Below are 17271 nucleotides of genomic sequence, written 5' to 3' on the forward strand. Positions count from 1 at the left end.
TCGTTTTTTAAGAGGAAAGTGAGTGTTTTCTTGGCAAAGACTCTTCGGGGCAAATCCTGAGGGTCTCTGCCTGTGACGGGGGGCTCACCCTGGGGGACACAGCCCAGGGGGCAGCCACCAGACAGACCCTCCCTATGGAAACTGCTGTCTTCTTCCGAACATTTTGGGAAATACTTATATCTAGAATAAAACTTTATTTGGGCTCGAATGACCCCATATGTATTGTGGCCCATGTGATTTTGAAAATGTGGCCCTTGGCGGTTCCCAAGGGGGAGAGGTGTCTTGGCCACGCCCACGCCCTCGCTGAGGCGGGGCGGGGGTGGGGTGGGTGGGTGGAGGTCTTCGTCCTCAAAACGTTTTTGTCCTCGGCGTTGGTGACAGTCAGCATTAACCGGGTCGCCCAGCCCACGAGGGGGGACTGGACCCCTGACCTTGACTCCTTTCTTCCATTCTTGGGCGCAAGCTGAGGGGTGGGCTCGGGGGGGTGTGGGGCTCCCCCCCGTTGGAGTTCTGGTCCCAGCATCGCTGTTGGCCAGCGTAGTGGCCCGGGGCGCTTACTTGAACCACCCCGAGCCTTGGTCTTCCCACCTGTGGAATGGGTACCTAGTGACAGTGTCCACTCAGGGGACGGTGGCTGCCTTGCTGCACCCCAGATGCTGACTGAGAATCAAGGTCTGGGATCCACGACTGTCCAAGCACCTCTTTGTGTGTGGCTGGGTGAGTTGGCTCACTTGTCACCCGAAGTGGTCCCGTCACCTGCCATGGTTATCGTCGGATTAAATTAGATTTTATGTGAAAGTACCTGCTTTGTTACCTGCCCCCACTGGGCGGGGCTGTACTTTCTGAAATGACTGTGGGGCCCAGTGGAGGGTGTCAGGGAAGCACCCGGCCATCTCGGGAGACAGTGAGGGCCGGAAGGGCTTGCTTTTAAATATAGAGACGTAGCAGGTGTGGAGGAGAGCGGATAGAGGCCAGAGTGGGAGGGTCAGGGAGGACTCTAAGAAATCCCCAAGGAGGAGGACGCTGATATTTTATTTTTTTTGTCTTTTTGTCTTTTTAAACATTTATTTTTTATTTTTTATTTTTTTTAGGGCCCCACCCGTGGCATATGGAGGTTCCCAGGCTAGGGGTTGAATTGGAGCTGTAGCTGCCAGCCTGCACCACAGACACAGCAATGCCAGATCTGAGTTGCATCTGCGACCTACACCACAGCTCACGGCAATGCCGGATCCTTAACCCACGGAGCAAGGCCAGGGATCGAACCTGTGTCCTCATGGATGCTAGTCAGATTTGTTTCCACTGAGCCACGACAGGAACTCTGGAAGCTGATGTTTTAGAAAACACCCAAATTTAATTGATAGCGGGATTGGGTATGAGAGCTGGGTTGGGTTGGATTTTAGAAAGGACAAGAGTTCTGGTTTTTTTTTTTAATTTCAGAAATAAATGTAGTCTTTTCTCTATTATTATATTTTTTGTGTTTTTTTTTTCCTTCATTTTTTTATGTGTTATTGCAGTAGAGTTCTGAATTTTGGTTAGTGAGGCGATAGCCATCACTGGTGTGGGAGGGGTCATGCTTCAGGAAATCTCTGCCGGGGAGCGGGGGTGACTCATGGGACGCCAGAGTTGAGGCATCAGGTAGAGGGCAGGAGTGGTGGCTGGGTGCTCCCCTTGCCCCTGCGCAGCTGCGCCCCCGCCCTGTGTTGTCCAGGCTCCTAAGCAGAGCAGGCTTGCTCTCCTCCCCTCGCCTCCTGGGTGGCCCGTCCGCCTGAGAACCCTCGTCAGCCAGGGAGCCGGGGCGCGGGCGGCCTTCATCTGCACCTGTGTCTCTCTCAGCCTCTGCAGCCACGGGGACACCTGCACACGTTCCCAAAGACTCTGGACCTGGGCGGCCCCCTGCGAGGAGGGGCGTGTCCTCCCCGCCACCCCTGGGTGGCCGCCCGCCCTCTGACTGGTGGACTTCGCTGATCTGAGTGTCAGACCCACGGGCTTGACCCCTACCCAACCCCTCCTGAACCCTGAGACGTGGGAGCGCCGCGCCTCGCCGTCCGCATCTGTGAAATGGGCGCAGACCCCTACCTCACAGGGCTGTTGTGAGGCGCGTGTGACGCGGTTTGGAAGTGCCCCACCTGGGGGCTTGGCACAGCCATTGTGCTCTCAATAAATGTGTTTCTTGCCTTAACAAAAACAGTGATGGATGTGCTGCTAATCGGAGGAGGGGTGACTGTCGGGGCGCTGTCTGGTCGGGGGCTTCCCCTCGCCTCAGGCCCGTGTGATGGGAGGGGCAGGGGAGCCAGCTCCAGTCCCAGGCAGCTGCCTGCCCCTACCCCTCGGGCGCTCCAGGGTGATGGGACGCCTGGAAGCAAAGCTGGCCCGGCGGGTCCTGAGATGGATGCACGTGTTGATGGACTAACCTGGGCTGGTCCCCTTCTAACAGTTTTAGGACCGGGTTTCTTTCTAGAAAGGAATGTAGACAGGAGGCGGAGGAAGCCTGAGCTGGTCTCCGGAGCCCTGGAGGGCCCTCCCCCAGGTTCCTGGCACGGGAGTCAGGCTTAAAGTAACGGCGAGTGGATGGCCAAGTGGTCCAGCCTGGCTGCGGCCCGGGGCCGACACTCATTCCTCGAGATGGCTACTGAGCAGGCCCTGAGGGGGCCCAGAGGTAGAGCCTGAGATGCAGCCCCTGCTCCACTGGCAGGGGCACCCAGCCTGGCAGCCCCCAGACGCAGCTCAGGAAGGTCAGGCTGTTGGCCAGCATCATGTGGCTGGGGCCCAGTGGGGACAGGAGGGAGCCAGGGCCAGGGAGCTTTGGACCTGAATCCACCTGGAGTCCTGGGGTCGGCACACCTGGCTTTCCTGGAGCAAATGAGCTGGACGCGCAACCAGTGGGAAAGGAGAGGCTGACCGTTGCCACCGCCACCATCAGTGCCAAAGCCACCATCACCTCCTCCACCCCCTGCCATCTCCTCCTCCTTCCCCCTTTCTCGCTCCTCGTCTTCCTCCCTCTCTCTCCTTCCCCCACCTCCCTGCTTCTCCTCCTCTCCGCTCTCTGCAAGGGATCGCCTCAAGAGAACCACAGGAAGCCCGGCCGTGATCGCATGGGGCTCAGGCCGGCCCCTCGGAGAGACAGGACCACGGCGGGGACCCTGGCCACGTCTCAGCCAAGGGGACGTGATCCCAGACCCCGATGGAGATGGAGACGTGGACGGTGCTGAGTGATGGTCACAGCGGCAGGGAGATGAGACGAAGACGGCCTCCAGGGTGTGTCTGCCCCGGGGGTCTCCACAGCCAGCTGAGTGGGACTGAGACTCCAGGGGAGTCCTGCGTGCGACGGGCAGCGCCCCGGCCTCTGACAAAGCTCATGCATCCTGGATGAAGGTCGCATGACCTTCCAGAACTGAGACCCCATCTTTGGCCTCCAGTGAACCTTGGGCATTGAGAGCAAGGGCCCCGTGATGTCCAGAGCTGAGACCCCAGCTCCAGCCCCTGACGAAGCTCAGATGTCCATGACGAGGGAACCCCTCAATGTTCCAGAACCGAGACCTCATCTTTGGCCTCTGCTGAAGCTCAGATGCCCAGATGTATTATGTTCCGCAACTGAGACCCCATCTTTGGCCTCCAGTGAACCTTGGGCACTGAGCCCAAGGGCCCCGTGATGTCCAAAGCTGAGACCCCAGCTCCAGCCTCTGATGAAGCTCAAACTTGCAGAACTGGTGAGAAAGGCTCAAGGCCACGGGCAGGACTGTGTGTTGTGTGGCCAAGGTTTGACTTGAGACTGGGCAGCCGCGGAGAGCGCTGTCCCCCCATGGCCTGCCGCCCTCCCCTTTGGCCACATTGGAGGTGGCGTTTCAACCCTGCAGGAAGCTGGCTTCCAGCTGCATAAGGAGAGCAGTGCAGCAGGACCTCCCGGCTGGAGGAAGCATGTCGGGAAGAGCCCGGTCCTGGAAACGGTGGATCGTGGGTGGAGCCCTGCAGCCGAATCGTGCCCGTGAGCGCGTATCTCGCCAGCAGAGCGCCGTTTTATGCCTTTTAGTTGTGCCGGACTCACGCTGGCTGCACACCAGATTTGACCCACGGGGCTGCCAAGTTGGCCGGACCCTGGAATGTAACCCAAGCTCATCTCTGCGGCTTAGCTCCTCTCCCAGGGGAAGGTGCTAAAAGCCCACTCGCCAGCGCGGCGTGAGGCCGTGACCTTGGGGCTGGTCGGATCTGGTTGCCTCTTTCCAGCAACGGAAGTTCATGGAGGTTGGGACTGAGATGGGGCCAGGCCATCTCGATGGGCACGAAGGTGGTATGGACGGCCAAGGGGGGGCCCCCTCCCCCCTCCCCTGTACAGGGGCCATATGATGACGACTGTCCAGATGCAGCTGCATTTGGGGTTGGCCCCCCGGTTGTGATGGTCCTTCAGATGTTGGGTTGACACCAGACTGTCCCCCAAACCAGAGAGAGACGACCACGAATGAAAAAAGGCCCCCAGTGTTGACTTGCTCAGAAGCCACCAGAACGGCGTAGGTAGACGCAGTGGAAATTGCGGCAAGTGTTGACTTTGGGCGCAGAGAACGCTGAGAGATGTTCTGGATGTGCTGACGGGGAGGCTCTGAGAATCTGATATGATCATTTATGCCATTCAGACACAACTGCAATAATGGATCTCAGCAACGGACTTATTTTCTGCAGTTGGAGGCTGCAGGAGAAGGGAGCAACGAGCAAGCGTGCTCGTTCCTGAAAAACACGCCCCAACGATGCCAGCATCATTTCGGGGCTGTTTCCTAGAAATGCATTCGATTTTGGAACTATGCACACAAACCCCTCTTTTCTGAGTAACCGGGACTCGAGACGTGGGGGGGGGGGAATGGAGGCAACGTGTGGCCTCAGAGGACACCGCCCCCCCCATTGGGCCAAGTTATTTTAGGAGATTTCCCAGAACAAGCAATTATTAGAATCACTCATTGCCGACTTCCTAGAAGTCTCCACGACAACTTCTGTAGCCACATGCCGAACGGGTGAGCCAGCGGGCTTGTAATGTTTGTGAAGAAAACGTGAATTCTGCTCCGTAAAGTCATCGGCCTCGGCCAGCGAGGCTCCACGGTTTTGGAAATCAGGACAGATGGAACTCCTGGACCGTCAGGCAGAGCCTCCTGACTTCATGTGGGTCAGAGATTATTACACAGCCTCTCCCGGGAGGGTCGTGGAACTCTTAAGATTTTCGGGCGTGTGTGAGGCATTGCGCTGAGGTTCTGGGGGAAGAGGTGAATTCGCCTCCGTCTTTGCCCTCCCACGTGCAGAAAGCCGCATTCCAGGCGCTGCGGCTGTGGTCTCGGCTTCCCTTTGGTCAGGCCTGGATGGGCCCGTGGTGGTCTCCCACTTTGCAGATGGGAACCCTGAGGCCGAGAGAAAGATTGGCTGCTTGACGTCTGTGAAGACCAGACCTCTCTCTGGAAGTCGGTATTTCCTACCCGGGCCGCCTCTGATTTTTCTGAGATTTGGGAAGAGCCCAGAAGGATTGTCCACAGACACCCAGCGAGAGAGAAGCAGCAGGAAGGCTTGATGCCAGGGCTCCTGTCTCCTTGGACAGACCGACTGTGATGGTACCTGCTCTCCAGGAGCCCAGCCCCAGCGCCGCGCTGGAAGACCAGACGAGAGGGAGCAAGGCTGCTTGGGGGTATGGGGGTGACGGGACAGCAGAACCTCCCCCCTACCCGCCCCCAGGAGGCTAGGGAGCCAGGCCCAGCCACTGTGTGTTTCCGATTCTCTGTCAGAGCCTTAGTCTCCCCATCACTCGCTCTGTCCTGCTTTTTCAGAGAGAGGGTCTCTGGGGGGAGTTCCCGCCTGTGCTCTGTGAGTAGTGGCCCCTTGGTGAAATAGATTGGTGGCAAGGAGGCAGGCGGTGACCGAGGGAGAGGAGAATCCTGGCCTCCTTTCTTCCCAGGAGAGGCTGAGCTATGCCCCCAATTCCCCAGACCCCCCCAGCCCGGCTCTTAGAGGAAGCAGGGAACGAAGATGCCTTGGGCTGCACCTTGCTCCAGGATGGCTGTAATTTCCCTCTTATCCACACTGGTGGCCGGCAGTTTGGAGCTGGGGACTGGATGGAGGCGGGGGCAGGTGGCCCAGGAAAGCTTTCTCTCGGGCTGTCCTCATATGCAGGCTGGCGGGAGGCAGCGTCCTCCCTGGACTTGTCAGGAGACAGTTTGGGCTCTACCGCACCTGTGCACCCAGCCGTCACGCCGGGCCTCCAGGAAGCCAGACCCAGTAGCAGCAGAAGCCTGGGAGGCTGGGAGGACGTGGGTGGGCGGAGGCGGGCCAGGAGGACGGACGGGCAGGCCGGGAGGGCAGGATCGCAGCCAGCTGGTCCAGGGAGCCAGGCCAAATTCAAGCCAAACGTGACTCGATTAATCAGCAAAGGAGGGGGGTCCCTGTCCTAGAGGACGTTTCGGAGGCAAATTTGAGAGTGGAGTGTTTCCCAGACAGCCCACAGTCCCAGAGCAGCCTTCCTGCTGCTGAGGGGCCTCCAGGGGCAGTGCACCGGGGTCTCCGAGTTGCCCTGGGTTGGGGAGGGGGCGGGGGGGCATTGTGGAACGTTACCTGTATACCTGCACTTCACAAAGCACTTTATCTGTTTGCTTGGTGTTGGCTGATGGTGGAAGGAGTGGACGGATGTGTGCCTGCGGGGGGCTCGTCGGCTGCTCAAGGCCAAAGTGAAGACCAGGGGCCCAGAGCCAGGATACTCACACGGCCACCGGGCAGGGCCCCGGGGCCAGGAGGAGCCTTTCCTGCCATCTCTGGCTGGGGCCTCAGTGCCCAGGAGTCAGAGGGCCATACTGCCAGGAGGAGAGAGCCCACAGGGTGCCCCTGCCTGGCCTTCTGGGGTTAATGACCCAGGCTGGATCTTGCCTCCCTCCCACTTGGAATCAATGGTGACCCTAAAGGGCCAGGCCTTACCCAGCCCCCAGCGCAGCCTGTGCTCCTGCCACCTTGCGAGGGTGCCGCTTCGGGGGGGGCGTTCTGCAAGCCGGGGCCCCAGTCCAGGGGTTCGTCTGCAGCCCTTCACCCTGGCTCCCGCACAGCCCCCAGCGCCAGGGGGGCACCCGGTGGGGTCGGGGGGCCGCCCCAGCTTAGGCACCTGCTGTCCCAGCCCAGGGAGGGCTCAGTGTGCGGGAGGCCCTGCCTGGGTCGGAATGGATGTGGGCCTGGGCCTGCCTGTGTGTGCACCGGTGCACGTGGGGCTGTGTGCGCATGTGTGAGCGTGCATGCATGTGCGTGCGGGTCTGAGCCTGTGTGTCCGGGCGCAGGAGAGAGAGACAGAGGGTGGAGAGTGACTGGAGGGGAGAGACAGCCTGGGTCTCTCCCTAACCCCAGACACCCCGACATGAGCTCCACGACCGCGTCTCCTCCCCAGGCCCCCTCCCCACGGTCACCCTGCCATGTGCCCCCGGTAGCTTTGTCCACCCGCCCATCTGTGTGTCTAGCTCTGCCACAGCGAGCACAAGAGTGGCAGCCTTGGGCCCCACCCCTTACCCTTCACTGTCCCCCTGCGTGGCCTCTCCATGGTGAAGCTGCCATACGTGGGGGGATCTTGTCCCCATGAGCTGCTGCGGCCATCCCGCCCCTGCCAGCTCTGCTTGGGGTGCACTGTCAGCTCCCTTCTGTGTCCTGGAGTGGAGCTTTGCCTCCGCGGCCCCCCCAGCTCCTTCCCGATTTTCCTGGGGTTCTGATCAGCTCCCTGACGCCAGCTCCTAGACCCCAGCTTCCCCGGCAGCTCAATACACGTTCAGCCCCCTCACAGAGGGACAAGAATGGGTCCAGCAAGGTGCGCTGGGGCTGGTGCCCAGCCTCCCTGGCCCCTGCCCGGGGCGTCTGCCACCCTCGGGTGCTGGCTGGGACCCCAGGACCAGACAGGGCCTCCCAGAACCTGGACAGAGCCTTGGACCCAGAAGGATGCCTGCGAGCCGCGGATGCTGGCATGCTGCACCACCCAGGTCAGTTCCCGCCTGCCCTGCGGTGCCCGCCCTCTTATCACCCAGGGGACATGGCGTCTACCTGAGGTTCAGAATCGGAGGGGCGCTCTTTGTCTTCCCGATGCCCAGGGACGCATTGACTTGGATTGAAAAGCGCTGTGGACGACAGACTTTTGCGGATGAACGTCTGTTTTGTCCCATGGCCTTGCCAGCGAGGTTGAGCGTGGATGGACCCAATGAGCTCGATGCTTTTGACGTGAGCAGGTAGCTCCGTGTTCCCCGTATGCCTGCTGAGGCTCGGCAAGCTACGTCGCCGCAGCTCTGTAAGCCTGGCATGGAAGCTTCGTTGCCAGTTTACAAAATGGGGGGGGGGATGGGATTATGTGGCTTTTCCAAATTCCTTAATGGGGGATGCAGACAAAAATGTGTGCCCGCCCCCCGACTCTAGGGCACCCACTGTTCCTCCCTAGCAAGGTCCTGGGTGAGGTGGTTGTTCTCGAGCTTGGCACACAACGGGTATTCGGCTGATGCACGTGGGGCGGGGGGTGCTGAGCGGGCCCCCGGGCTGCGCTGCGACTGGAAAGATTCCACCCCGCCTTGAGCTTCAGAGGTTTCCCGGCCCAGGTCTTGGGTCTTGGGGTCCGTCTCACGCATGTGTGTCTGTCGCCGTGGGCTCCATCATTCTGGCTCCCATCACCCAGCACCGCTTGGCTGTCACCTGCAACCCCCGGGTCTCAAGGCCCGGCCCATCTCTCCCCGTGGGCCGGTCGCCTCGGGCTCCCGTCACCTCCACCTGGCTTCTGTCCTCCTGAGCGCAGCATCTCATCTCTGTCACTGTGGACTGGCCGTCACCCAGCCGTCATCAGCCTCACCTCCATCCTCGCCTGGGGGCTCACTCTGGCCCCCAGGGCCTTGTACATGGTAGGCTTTCATTCATTCGTTTGCACATGCGGTGAAGGTCTACTGTGTGCCAGGCCCTGTGCCAGGCATCAAGTAAAGGACGCGGCCTTGGGAGTGCGCGCCTCGGGGAGGCGCACGGAGCTGAGCATGGCAGAGAGCCTGGGCTCCGGGCGGGCAGCCGCCTGGGGGCTCAGTGCAGAGGCGGGCGGGGCTGACTGGGTGGGGGTAGGGGGCTCAGCCCAGCCACTGCTCCCAGGGCTCTGGAGAGGGTGCTCCCCCTGGCCTACCTTACCCGCTGGCGGCCTCATCTCAGAAGTGGCGCCAGGAGCCCAGGCCCTCCCAGCCTGCCCCTGGGGTCCCCGATTCCAGGCTCCTGGGCTCCTTGTGCTCTGCGCCCCATTCTCTGGGCCAGCCTCCTCGCTGTCCCCTTAGTGGGGACCATCCAGGTTCTTCCCTGGTGGTCACATCTTTCCCTTTTTGGAGAGTAAAGCCGATGCTCAGACCGGTTCCCCGAGGGTCACCTGTCAGGACTCAGAGGACTAAATTTTGTGCTTTTCCCACCAACGCCGGAATGACTGACGGACCGGGGAAGGGAAGGTGGGGGGAGGCGGTCCTGCACGTCTCCTGGCCTGGCCTTGGAGGGTTTCAAGGCCGAGTCAGACCACACTGGAGGAGGGAACCACGGCGTCCTGTCCCGAGGGAGGGCGTCCGGGGCAAAAGCACAACGTGGCAGACAAAGCCGTGAATTCCCCGTGCAGGAGACTTGACTCTGCTTTAAGATGCTGAGCTGCGTGCTTCTCCCTCGGGCGCTTACCACGTGCTTTTGCTCTCTGAGGTCAAAGGGCGGCGGGGACGCTTTAGTTTATGGATGCCAGTGTCCTTGGTTGACCCAGGGCTGGTCGTCAGAGAAGCATCTGGGACGTTTCCAGGTCATAGGGAATCAGCAATGGGACCCTCCGGGGTCCCCGAGGTTCCGGGGCGGGGGGCGGCTCGTGGGGCGGGAGGACGGAGTCCAGGGGGCCGCCGCGAGGATGGGAGGGGACCTTTTAGGTCGCCTGATTTCGGTTTCTCCCTCGGGTGAAGGAACTTCCGTCAGGTTCAGGACTGTCCAAATGCCTGCGTCTATCTGAATGGGACTCGGAATTGGTGTGGCCTGCAGGCCGCCCCCAGTCACAGGGACCAGGGGTCCCCACGGGGTCCCCTTTCACCCCAAACGGCTGTCGCCTCCCTGGGTTGCACTCTTTCTCCAGGGATCTGGGGGGAGAAAACCACTCTTAGGGTCTCTGGGGAGAGAGAGGCCACAGAGACCCTCCCGCTCCAGCGTCACACCCCCCCCACCCCTGTGTCACACACACCCCCTCCTCCACCCCATGTCACATCCCCTTCCACTCCTGTGTCACACACACCCCCTCTTCCACTCCTGTGTCACACACACCCCCTCTTCCACTCCTGTGTCACACACATACACATACCCTCCACTCCTGTGTCACACACACACCCTCCTCCATCCCTTTGTCAGACCCCCCACCCCGGTGTCAGACACCCCCTCCTCCACCCGTGTCACATCCCCTTCCACTCCTGTGTCACACACACCCCCTCTTCCACTCCTGTGTCACACACACCCCCTCTTCCACTCCTGTGTCACACACATACACATACCCTCCACTCCTGTGTCACACACATACCCTCCTCCATCCCTTTGTCAGACCCCCCACCCCGGTGTCAGACACCCCCTCCTCCACTCCTGTGCCACATCCCCTTCCACTCCTGTGTCACATCCCCTTCCACTCCTGTGTCACACACACACACCCCCTCCACCCCTGTGCCACACCCCCCACCCCTGTGTCACACACACCCTCCTTCACTCCCGTGTCACACCTGCCCACGCCTGTGTCACACACACACCCCCTCCTCCCCTCCTATGTCACCCCCTGACTCCTGCCTCACCCCCCCACTCCTGTGTCACATGCCCCTCCTCCCCTCCTGTGTCACCCCCTGTCTCCTGCCTCACCCGCCCACGCCTGTGTCACACGCCCCCTCCTCCACTCCCGTGTCACACCCGCCCACGCCTGTGTCACACGCCCCCTCCTCCACTCCCGTGTCACACCCGCCCACGCCTGTGTCACACGCCCCCTCCTCCACTCCCGTGTCACACCCGCCCACGCCTGTGTCACACGCCCCCTCCTCCACTCCCGTGCCACACCCGCCCACGCCTGTGTCACACGCCCCCTCCTCCACTCCCGTGCCACACCTGCCCCCTCCTCCACTCCCGTGCCACACCCGCCCACGCGTGTGTCACACACCCCCTCCTCCACTCCCGTGTCACACAGTCCCTGCCTCTGCTCAGTGGTCCCTCCGACCCTTTCTTCCCCTCCGGGGTCCCTGACGTCTGTGTCCCGCAGGCCGCCCCCACTCCCGCGTCACAGTGACCCCCTCTCCGCTCAGGTCGCACTGGGCCCTTGCACGCGTTTGTTTACGCTGAGGCCCTTTCTCACTGATCGTCACCATGAGCACGTTCCTTTCTTGTGTCGCTCTCGGTTCCCTCATGTGACACACCCAGTCCCTTCCGCAGCCATCGCCTCCCCTGCTCGTGTGCTGTGTGGCGTCTCCCCTTTACTGAAACCCTGTGTCCCCTCTCAGCTGGGTCAGGCGCGGTCATTCGCACGCTCACGGAGCACTGAGAGGTCCCTCCTGAGCATGTGTCACCTGGTGACCCCTCACGCACATGCTGTGCCATGTCCTCTGTCAGGTTTCAAGCTGTGTCCCTCTCCCACCTTGGCCACACCCCCACTCAAGTGGCACAGAGCGTCCCCACACCCACACAGCGTTGCGAGCCCCTCCCCCCCCCCCCAGTGTCACCCTGAGCACTCCCTGCTCCTGTGTCACCCTGCGCCCCTACCCTGGTCGTGCGAAACGGAGCCTCCCCCACTCACGTATCCTTTGGGGTCTCTGCCCAGCCTCGCGTCACACAGAGTCACTCCTTTACCCCGTGTCGGCTCGAACTCTGTCCTCTGCTGTGTCCCCCCGAGCCTCTCTCTCTCTATTTTGCGTCCCCTGAAACCCTCCCCACCCCACGCCACACGCAGCGCCCTGCTCGTTTGTCACCGCGAGCTCCTCCCCCACACGAGTCCCACGAGTCCCTTCCCCACTCACGGGTCACATGGAGCCCCTCTTCACCCATGTGTCACCGCGAGTCCCCCAGCTCATGTGTCACACCAGGTCCCTCCCCACCTGTGTGTCAAACCGAGCTTCTCCTTCATTCGTGATCACACTGGCCTCCCCCCAGCGTGTGTCACAGGGATTCCCCCAGTCATGTCACACTGAACCCCTTCCTGAGCCGGGCCACCCTGAACGTTCCCCTTTCCTGTGTCACATGGAGCCCCTCCACGGCATGTGTCACTTCAGCCTCCACGCTCACTGTCACAGTGAGCCATTCCTCCACTACTGAGTCCCCCTGACCCTTTCCCACTCATGGGACGCTGATGGCTCCCTGCCTCAGGGGTCCTCCCACCCATGCGTCACCTGGGCCCCTTCTACCCACGTGACAGTAGAGCTGATTCAACACACGTGTCACAGGGACTCCCCCACTTGAATGCACCCCCAAGTACCTCCACCTCCTGGACGCCACCCTCAGCCCCTGCCTCCCCTACGTGTCACCCTGACCCCTGCCTCCCCCGCGTGTCACCCTGACCCCTGCCTCCCCCACATGTCACCCTGACCCCTGCCTCCCCCACGTGTCACCCTGACCCCTGCCTCCCCCGCGTGTCACCTGAGCCCCTGCCTACCTCATGTGTCACCCTGACCCCTGCCTCCCTCACGTGTCACCTGAGCCCCTGCCTCCCTCACGTGTCACCTGAGCCCCTCCTTCACTCATGCGTCACCCTGAGCCCCTCCCCCTTTCATGTGTCACCCTGAGCTCCTCTATCATTCAGGTGTCGCCCTAAACCCTCCTTCACTCAGGTGTCACCCTAAGCCCATTCTTCACTGGCATGTCCCCTTGAGCCCCTCCCCCTTTCACGTGTCACCCAAAACCCTCCTTCACGGAAGTGTCGCCCGGAGCCCCCCCCCCTTTCATTCACCAAGCCGAGCCCTTCATCCCCTCACGTCTCTCCCTGGGCTCCTCCTTCCATCAAGTGTCACCCTGAGCATCTGGTTCCCTCGGGTGTCAGCCTGAGCCCCTGCTCCACTCAAGCGTCCCTCCGACCCCTCCCCCAGACTGTCTCACCCCGAGCCCCTCCCACTTTCATGTGTCACCTGGAGCCCTTCCTTCCCCCACGTGTCACCCTGAACCCTCCCTTGCTCAGGCGTCACCCTGAGCCCCTCCTTCACGCGGGCGGACCCCCTGCCCCTGCCCGTCCTGTCTCCCCTGAGCACCTCCCCTTTCACGTAGCAGCCTGAACCCCCCTTGGCTCACGTGTCACCCTCAGTCCTCCCCTTCATGTGTCACCCCGAGCACTGTCTTGTTCCTGTGTCCCTCTGCCCCCTCTTCATCCTGGGTGTGACCGCGTCCCTTCTTCACACCTGTGTCCATCCGACTGCCCCCATTCTGTGTCTCCCCTGTCACACGGAGCCCCTCTTCCCCCTGTGTCTGTTGAGCCCCCTCCCCCTCGTGTGTCACCTGGAGGCCCCCCCGCCACTGCTCCATTATAAAGGGTTCCTCCTACAGATGGCTCTCATGGAGCCCCTTCCGCAGTCACATGTCCCACCAAGGCCGCCTTTCTGGGTGACACTCACTGGGGGTGGACAGCTTCGCTCAGGAGGCGACACGCCGCCACCCAAGTCTAGACGATGCTTTTCTTCGTCGCGTCCACCTGCTGCCACCCCCAGCCCCTCCCCCACGGCCCTGGCTGCAGGCGGGGTGTCCTCCACTTACCACCGCTACCTCCGCAGCCTCCCAGGGGCTCCCTCTTCTTCCTGGAGGGAAGGCCTGGGGCTGGGCTGTCTGTGGCCGCCTCATCGGAGGGGAGGTTACGGCCTGTGGGACACTCCCCGGGGGTGGGCCCAGGGTTACCCTCTGCCTGGGCGGCCAGGAGAAGACAGGCCCGAGGCAGAGCCAGGCCTGCCCTGGGGCTTGTCCCCCGATGGGGCAGTGGCTGTGCTCCTGGGGGGACCCCAGGACAGAAAGGCAGCCTTGTTGGGAGCGGTCCCTTTGTTCCCAGGACTTGGGGGTGGGGCTCTGACCAGCAGGCTGACCCTTGGCCCCTGCCCCTGGAGGAGAGTCTCCTTGAGGGGCCTTAGCCTCTGCCCAGGACTCTCTCGTGACCAGGAGGCTGAGGCCCCTCACAGGCGGCTGCTTGCTCTCCTCAAACCGGCTCAGATGCTCTTCCCGGCTGGTTGCTCCCTCTGGGCCCCGCCTCTCGCAGTTGGATGCTGTCAGCGCTCAGCCTCCGCCTTCTCCTGGTCCAAGCTGGGTGCCCGAGGGCGCTGGGCCAGCGCGCTGGGGCCCTGACTGCTGACTTTGGCGTGCCCACTAACCCGGTTCCCGGGCATGGTGAGAGATGGTGGGGGCGAGCCCCTGTGCCACTGGCACCATCAGCCTCTGAACCGGCCCTGGCAGCCAGCCTGGGTGCCCACGTGGGGCTCAGGGTGGCAGAGGCCTGAATGTGTCAGATGAGACAGGCACAGCCCCGCCCCCACTTTCTTCCTCCCTGCCTCCTTCCTCTTCGCCCTGCTCCCCGGGCCTCCCCCCACCCCCGCCCCCTTCCCCTCGCAGCCTCAGGAGGCCCTGGGCAGGCGTTCAGGAGGTCCTGCGTGACCAGGGGCAGCCTGAGCAGGACCGCGGGGCGCTCCAAGGAGTGGTGGGTGTTCGGCGTGTGACTGGGGAGCCCAGGAGTCTTTCCATCAGGAAAGGCTTGATGTTGGCCAAGGAGAGAGCCTTTCTCTCGCTCAGGGACACCCTCGGATGGTGCGGCGACAGGGGCCGGGGGGTTGGGCTGTTTGTAGCTTTCCCCCGGTTTCCTTTGGGGACAGGCTGGCGCTGCCCTGTTGGGCAGGGAAGGGTCTCCAGGCTTCTACTAGCAAAGCTTCTCCCACACCCCTGAACCCCAGGGCCTGTGTCGGGGGCCCCTCAGTGGCTGAGGGGTGGGCAAAGCCGGACCCGAGTGGCGAGTAGCTGTCAGTAGCCCGGAGAGTTACGTGTCCCTGAAATGGCCTCGTGTAGAGCGGGGTTGGGGGTGGCTGGGGAGTCTGGGCAGAGGCGCCCCTGTAACCTGCCTCTCACCTTTGGAGAGGCGCCAGGGATGTCCTAACGCAGCAGGTGGTTCAGTACTAATGTTCTTTTATTTTCTTTCAGGAGAAAAAAGGTTTGTATTATGCTTTTTAAACTCCTTTTTTTTTAGGAGGAGGGGACGCTGTCACCCAATATTTTTGCCTTGTCCCAAGTTGTCCTTGGCTTGGGGGCAGCCTCTCTTCTCTCTGAATAGAACCCCTCTGGCTGGGTTGGAGGGAGGGACCCAGTGAGGCTGGGACGCCGCTGTCTGCTGTGTCCAGACTGTGCCGAGGCTTTTGTGCCGGCAGCCCCGCTGGTCTGCGTGTGCGTGCGCCTGGGTGTCACCGTGAGGAAGCATGTGTCCCTTAGTGGGTGTCTGGGCTCCCCGCTGGGGGGCAGGGCTGGTCGTTTGGTGACAAATTCTGTTCGACCTTAGCAGAGAGGTGATCCTCTGGCTTTTCCACCTGCATAGGCCTGGCTGGAGAGAGTGGCGCTCCGGGCAGGTCCTGGGCGGTGGGGACACCAGGGTACTGGTCTGTCCTCAGTCGCCCAGGCAGCCCCTCCCAAGCAGGCCGTAGGTTTGCCCGGGAGGTTCAGCCCCTGGGATTCCCCAGGGGCCTGAGCTGGGAGTGACCTCCGACCACCACCCAGGCTCTGCCCTCAGGGGGCTTACGCCAAAGGATTCGGGAGCCCCCAGAAGGGTGTCACCTGGAACAGAGGGGGTTTTAGGAATCAGAGGCCCTTAGAGATTGTCTCGTTGGCCCTGAAACCCGCCCCCCTCAATTGATGATGGGAAAACCGGCCTGGAGATGGACAGCTGCTGGCCAGGGTGACAAGCTGGAGGCATGGCCACTAAGGAGGACTTGGTTCTTTGAGCGGCAGCCCTGACCTTGCCCATGGCTTTTTGGGGACTGCTGCCTGGGGGGGACAGACAGACAGATGTGTACCTTTGGGTCCTGGGATCTCAGTGAAGATGGCTGTTTGTGGGGGTCGTTCCTAGGTCCTGGGACTCAGACGTGCAGGGTGGGTGTGGCGGGGTAGGGGGTTCCGGGGTGAGAGGGCAGAGGTCACCAGGGAGGACCCCAGTCCTGGCCGTGCTCCTGACTCCTCTTGGCTACCCTCAAGTCACCTGCCCTCTTTGGGCCCTCAGTAAGCAGCATAAAATCTGCTCAGGGGTGGCCGCGGAGGGCAAGGACTCTGCGTTACGGCTGTGCTGGGACGTCCCTCATGACCCCGGATTCCCCAGCAGCTCTGATGAGTCCCAGCAACAGATGGGGTGACTGTGGCCGGGGGGTGGGGGGCAGCCGTCAGCAGTGGGCCAGGTGGGGGTGAGGAGAGCCCTGAGCCCCTGGCTTTGAACCTGGGATCCTGACCATGATCTCTGGGTGCTGCCACTGGGGGTAGATGCCTCCCACAGGTGGGTGGGAGGCCGGGCGGGCGGCGGCTGGAACCTCCTGGGGGCCAGTAAGGCTACAGGGCGTGAGGTCAGGTGGGGCCCGAGAGCGCACAGAGCTCTGGGGTCCACCCAGGACATGGCTTTCCTTAGGGGTGGGGGGGCAGGGGGGGTTGGGAGGTCAGGTCCCTGCAGAGCCCCTGACCTTTGAACCTGAGATCTGCTGGGTGATCTCACGGTGCCGCCGTCAGGGGCAGAGTCTGTGCCGACAGGACAGACGGGGGTCCACGACGTGCTCGTACCTCCCTGTGGGACCCTGCCCCCAGCTGAGGCTCCGTGTCCCCTGCGAGGAGTGGTGCCAGTGTGGCAAGCGGGGCAGGTGTGCTCTGGGAGGTCTGGGGCCCTCGCTGGGTGGGTGGGCCCGTGGGTGGGTGGGCCCCCAGGCCGGAGAGAGGGGTTCGGGTCAGTGTGTGCTGGGCTGTGGGACGAGGGAGCCCTGAGTGAGTGGGCGCCCCCCCATGTCTGCATGCCTCGCACCCCCGACCCCTTCCCTGGTAGTGACCCCTGGAGCAGCCATTTAGCCACTCCCAGGGCAGCGTGACCTTAGACTTCTCCACGAGGGGTGGCGGGCAGTGGAGGTGGGGGGGGCATTGTTTGGAACCGAGGTCCCTTGGTTCCCAGACCCTCTGAGTTAGGGGGGCAGAGTCCAGCCTGCCCACCCTTCCTTTCTCATGGGGGAGGATTTGGGACTTGGATTTTTGGGGTCCCCACTCGGGACCCTCAGGAAGAGGCAGCTCCCAGTGTCCCCCCGCCTTCCCTAG

General features: G+C 62.2%; 1 non-coding gene across 1 annotated transcript; it reads left to right on the plus strand.

Annotated features, from left to right (window-relative positions):
- Positions 1-8851: 8851 nt before the first annotated feature.
- MIR493 (microRNA mir-493) lies at positions 8852-8934 on the plus strand. The gene has a single exon (NR_128438.1). It is a non-coding gene; the product is annotated as a microRNA mir-493 (primary transcript).
- Positions 8935-17271: the final 8337 nt, after the last annotated feature.

The sequence above is a fragment of the Sus scrofa genome, chromosome 7, assembly GCF_054392235.1.
Source record: "Sus scrofa isolate SSC_HxYL_T2T_F1_AM1 chromosome 7, Sscrofa_HxYL_maternal_Yorkshire_Landrace_v2.0, whole genome shotgun sequence".
Lineage (NCBI taxonomy): Eukaryota > Metazoa > Chordata > Mammalia > Artiodactyla > Suidae > Sus > Sus scrofa.